General features: G+C 46.7%; 1 protein-coding gene across 1 annotated transcript in view; it reads left to right on the top strand.

Annotated features, from left to right (window-relative positions):
• Nucleotides 1-4: 4 nt before the first annotated feature.
• Nucleotides 5-5,329, top strand: part of ACACA (acetyl-CoA carboxylase alpha) — a 114,609-nt gene continuing 109,284 nt past the window's right edge. Inside the window, exons 1-2 of the mRNA XM_071765117.1 lie at nucleotides 5-248; nucleotides 3,487-3,611. The gene's annotated coding sequence lies outside the window, so the exon portion shown is untranslated. The remainder of the gene's footprint in view (nucleotides 249-3,486; nucleotides 3,612-5,329) is intronic.

Below are 5,329 nucleotides of genomic sequence, written 5' to 3'. Positions count from 1 at the left end.
GGGGGACCGGGACCGGGTACCGGAGCGCGTCCGGGGGTACCGGGAGCGGAGAGGCCCCGGGGGCTCCTCACCGCCCTGCCCCGCGTGTTTGCCCTGCGCGGCTCTCCCTGAGGTAGCGGCGCTGCAGGGTGAGCGGGGAGGAGCTGAACGTCCTTCCCGCAGCAGTTGATAAATCAGCTCTCGGGTGGTTCCTGCCAGGGAAGTCATTTGTCCTGAGGTTCGTCCTTAAAGTTTCTGAGGTAGCAAAGGTGAATCTTGGCTCGCGTGGGAAAGGGCCCTGCCACGCCTCCCGGCTGTGTCCCGTGAACACACTGAGCTGGGTGCAGAGGTGGCCTTCAGCTTGTTGAGGGCATCCCGACAGGGGGATCTGAGTGGGGATTGATGAGTCTCACACTGTATAAACCCCAAAGCTTGGGAACGAGGCTGCTGGTTGCATTCCCATCGGGAAATGCACACCTGGGAGCTCTCTGTGTCCTCCCTTCAGGACATGGTGCTTATTCAGAGCCCGGTGCAGCCAGCAGCAATGCTGACAAAGTGGGGTTTAACACAGGTGCCAAGTACATTCCCTGTTCATGGTGTCCTGGTGCTGGCATTTCATGAATTTAAGTTCTTCTTTCTTGAGTGCAGTTCTTGCTGTAAACTCGACCTGCCTGGAGCAGCTCATATGGCCAGGGCTGTGACTCCCGAACACTACTCAGTGACCCCATGCATCTTCCCAAAAAACTGTCTTTCCTGGTTCCGTGCAACGTTTTTTATGCTGCTGTGAGCTGCTAATTTTGTATGAAGTTCTGGTGCCCCTCAGAGCATGCTTGATGCTGATGTAGATGAACAGGATCCACAGCACGGGGGGGAAGTGGTGGATTGTTCACTGTGGGGCTCCAGGGCTGCTTCTGATTCATTTGTGCAGATCTTGAAGCATTTAATCCTTTGCCTGGGAACTGGAGATGAGAGCTGTTCTCTAGCAGGCAGATGTAGCTTTGGGCAGTTCATATCTAAGAGCTGGACATGGCTTCAGCTGTGAGTACAGTGCAGATAGAGGAGAGATTCTTTCTGTATGAACACGTGCCCCCCCTCAGACCCAGGCACCAGCTAAAGCTCAATAATTAATGTCTGCTTTGTTCCTGTTGGGGCTGGAGGAGAATATCTGGTGTCCTAAAATGAGTTTGCTCCATATGTGCTCCTTGTCTGAACCATTTAGCTGCAAGACTGAAAACACTGGAAATTATTTCCTTTTCCTTTCACGCAGGCCACAGATACACAGGGAAAATTGTGGCAAAAATTGAAGAACTTGGGAGTCTCTGGGGAATGGAGTGAGGGATGAACGACCTGTAGTGACAATGCACAGTTCAGTCAGTGCTACCCTCTTTTAGTAACTAATTTTACATGTCAGTGTTTGGCTGACAGCAGAGGTGGAAGAACTCCAGGTGAGGGTGTAGGGATGAGAGACTTAGTTCAGCATATGGTGGAGGAGAGAAAGTTACCCAAGATATATTTATTCCTAATATTACATAAGTTGGGTTTCTTACAGATTCCTTGTTTTTTATTCAGTTAGAACACGTGAGTCTGTGAACAACTTCCCTTTCCTGCAGAGATTGTGCACAAACACTCAGCTAAATATTAATGCTGTGAGCATGGCTGCATCTTATCCTGATCATCTCAGAGCCTTTTTTATCTTTACTGCTTCCTTTGAGGAATGTTGTAAAAGTGTTTAAGCAGATACCGAGCTGATTAGCAGAGATCCCTGAATAGCTCTGTAATCATCTGCTCCTGCTCACAACTCCTGCACCTTTCACCTGGACAGCACACAGAGGGTTTAAAGTTAGAGCTTTAATTCACTGGGGATTGTATCAATTTCCAGTTTTGACCCATTCAGGTCGAATGTGGAATTTGGTAAAAAATAGACCTGGAAAAAAAATGAAAAAATCTTACTTGTTGGTCAAATTTCCTTTCAGCAGGTATGTCCCAAACAGAGCCTGGTCCCGAACACCAGCGGTTCCATTGCTGAGGGCCCAACAGAACCCAGCAGAACCCTTTCCTGAAGCCTTCTTCCCTCACAGAGGGTCCCCAGCAACTCCCCAAGAGCTGCCAGGAGCTCCTGGGCCACCTAAAGTCTGAGCCCTGTCTGCCACGGGGTGAAATGCAATAGTTCTCGGGGGTGCACCCTAAAACTAACTCCCAGCAGATTCAGAGGCAACAAATAGAGGCAGAATTCAGAAATAAGTGGGTAAATCCTCCAAAAGTGCCGGTGAGATTTCTTGAGGCTGCTGGGGGCTGTTGGCGAATTGGCGTTTTCTGTATGAGACACAAGGTGGCGATGGAAATCACTGAAATCCCTTTTTCCTCCAAGCCCCCGGTTTTGAAGTGCCGAATAACCACAAGTGTGTGTCCCCGATCACCAAAGTGTAAAATATTGTTGTTCAGTCTAAAATAACCCCCGACATTTCCCGTGCCTGATACTTTGAGGCTCCAGAAAACGTTTCCATCAGCACTGATAATGCCAGCAGATGTCTAAGTTTAGAAAGAGAGCAAATCGAGTGGCAATGCATGTCAGTGTTTATTTTGCATATCTGTTTCATTTAGATATTCACGGAGGGCAGGTAAGGATGGATTTTAGAACAAATATTTAATATTTACAATCCACTGGGTGGTATAAAAACCAGATTCTCATTGCAATTGCCTGTTCTGCAGGTACAGAGACCCTGTTGTTTATTTCTGTGTGTTCAGCTGCTTTAGTTCAATGATTTTTTCAATTAAAATGGAAAAAGCAATAGTAGAAGTTAAATAAAAAAACCCCAGACACACAGTACAACCAACCCACACTGGTAAGGGTGGAAATAGATGAGTGACTTCCAGAATCTGTGCTCGTGTGAGCTGTGCTTGCTCTGCTCCACACCTGGGAGGGATTCTTAGTAAATTCCTGGCCAAGCCTCATATTTAGGATTGTGTTGAGCATTTTTCCTAAGGAGTTGTGTTTGTTCATCACTGCCACCCAGTTACCACACCAGTTGGTCAATAAGTGTGTTCTTGGCTCAGCAGATAAGAAACTCTTCACTCTCCTATCCTTTTTTTTAAGCTGTATTTCCACAGTTCATATTTCCAGTGTGGCTTTCTCGAGATAGAAATGGTGAGGAATCCAGAATTCCTCAGCCTGTGAATAAAAATTCAAAAATATTGTAAAGAGGACTAATTGTAAATAGTTTCAAACAGTGCAATGTTTATTTTTAATGCCTCCCATCTCCAGTTTTGCTTTCTGATCAGTTCTGCTGCAAAGGAACTTGTGTCCCACACAGCCCATCTTGTGGGGGAGCCAGAGGGGGGGATTTGCTTAGTGATGACCCTTGAAAGCAGGCAGAGAGTGGCAGCATCACGAGGATTAGCATTTCATCCCTGATGTTTAAAATCCTCTGCTACATTTTCTGAATAGCTGGAGGATGATTTTGCTTTAAAGAACGAGCTGACCTTTCTCTCTTTTTCCTTGCCTGCCAGGAGGTGGGCAGTGCCAGGCTGGATGGTGTCACCAACCCCCCTAACCTGGGATGATCTCTCCTGTGTTTGCACTGCTGCTGTTATCTGAGCAAGAGACATGGAACCCTGACCTGCTGCCATAAAAGGTAATAACACTGTCCCTCTATTTTTTTTGGAAATTATTTGCTTGCATTATTAGGGCTACACGTGCTTTTTTTTTTTTGAGCAAACGGGGGAGGAGTTGCACATGTGAGCAGTGCATGCACTCACCAGGCCTGTACCAGTAAATAATTCTGTCTGCAATTGCTGAACACAACAGGAGAGGATGTGCATGTACCCCCACAGCAGAAACAGTTGAGTCCAAAATCTGATAAAACTAGTGTAAAGTATGTCTGAACTTTGTGAACCAGTGTGTTCCTACTAAAACCACACGACTGCTGCTCACAGTTTGATATCTGAGTATATTTTTTTTCAGTCCTTTGTAACTACTTCAGTCTAGAATTGAGGGAAATTTTTAAAACCCATTTCTGCTCATCTGTAAGTCACAGCAAAACTCACTGGCTGTCCTAAATGCAATAATAATTGCTGGGTACTCCTTCCCCTGCAGTGTATGCCAAGCCACTTACTGCAATTCCTCCCAGATTGTCTTTCCTTGTAGAAAGTTTCCCACCAACACTTCCTCACAACGAGGAAAGAGTGGGTAAGAGCAGGTGGGAAAGATATAAAGCCCACAGCTTCTATATGATTCACAAAAGGAATATTTTGGGATCTGTGCCCTATGTTTATAGGCTATTAACCACTGTCCTGTATGATGTGTGTGACAATGTGTGTGATATGTGACAATGACAAATGAAGGGCTGCTTTAAGGCCACTGAAGCTGAGGTTGGCCCAGGGCCGTTGTTATGGTTTGATTTCAAAAGCACCTTCCAAATCCATGCTTTATTTTTCAGGTTAATGCCTTTTATTTGCTGTTTTCACGTGTTCTTTTCTCTTTTTGCCCTTGAATGGGGGAGTTGCTACAGGGTTTAATTACATGTAGCAATCACTCCCCCAGCAGTATTTGAATAGTATTTATTAACTGACTGGATGAAATGGGCAGGGCAGAGGAGCAGCATGCAGGTTATAGCATGACCAGAGCCCTCAGAGGAGCAGACAGGGTGAAGCAGGCACCTGTTGTAATCCTGGTGTTGTAAGTTCAGTCTGTGGCTGTTATCAGCAGCTTGGGACACGCTCCTGCTGCGTGCCAGGCACTCCCCTCACTCCTGCCACACCTGGGCTCCAAAACTGGGGCTGCTGACCACCTCAGCTCCTGCACACACAGCTTTAAGTGGAGGGAGATTCTTTATGTAAAAGTTGTATCTACAGAGATACCAGATAAAAACATCCACGTCTGGAATGATTTCCTAGATTTACCTTTAAATCAGAATCTGCCGAGTTTGGGAGGGACCCATCAGGATCATTCAAGTCCAGCTCCTCTCCCTGTTGTAGGGCACTCTGAGGATCACACCCTGTGCCTCAGAGCATCATCCAAACCGTTCCTGAGCTCCTTTCAGTCCTGAGGGAGGTGGGAACAGGGACTGCTCTCCCTGACATTACAAACCACGCAGCCCATTTAGGGTTTTCCAGCCGGGTACCGGTGCCCTGCAGCAGGCAGATGTTCCAGCATGTGCTCCCCAGTCAGCCTGCTCTTCCTGCCTCAGCAGCCTCAGCCCTGGGAAAAACTGCCTCAGACTTAAAAACACTTAAAAATTAAATTGTCTGGAGCTTTAAACTGAAGTTTATACTGAAGTTTTTAAACTGAAGTCTGTGGCTGAGGAAATTCTCTGGCTGGTTCTCACTCCTGCAGTGAGGTTCCTGCCCACGC

The sequence above is a fragment of the Heliangelus exortis genome, chromosome 21, assembly GCF_036169615.1.
Source record: "Heliangelus exortis chromosome 21, bHelExo1.hap1, whole genome shotgun sequence".
Lineage (NCBI taxonomy): Eukaryota > Metazoa > Chordata > Aves > Apodiformes > Trochilidae > Heliangelus > Heliangelus exortis.
Note: the sequence above shows the minus strand (reverse complement) of the source record. Positions and strands in the feature narration are given on the sequence as shown.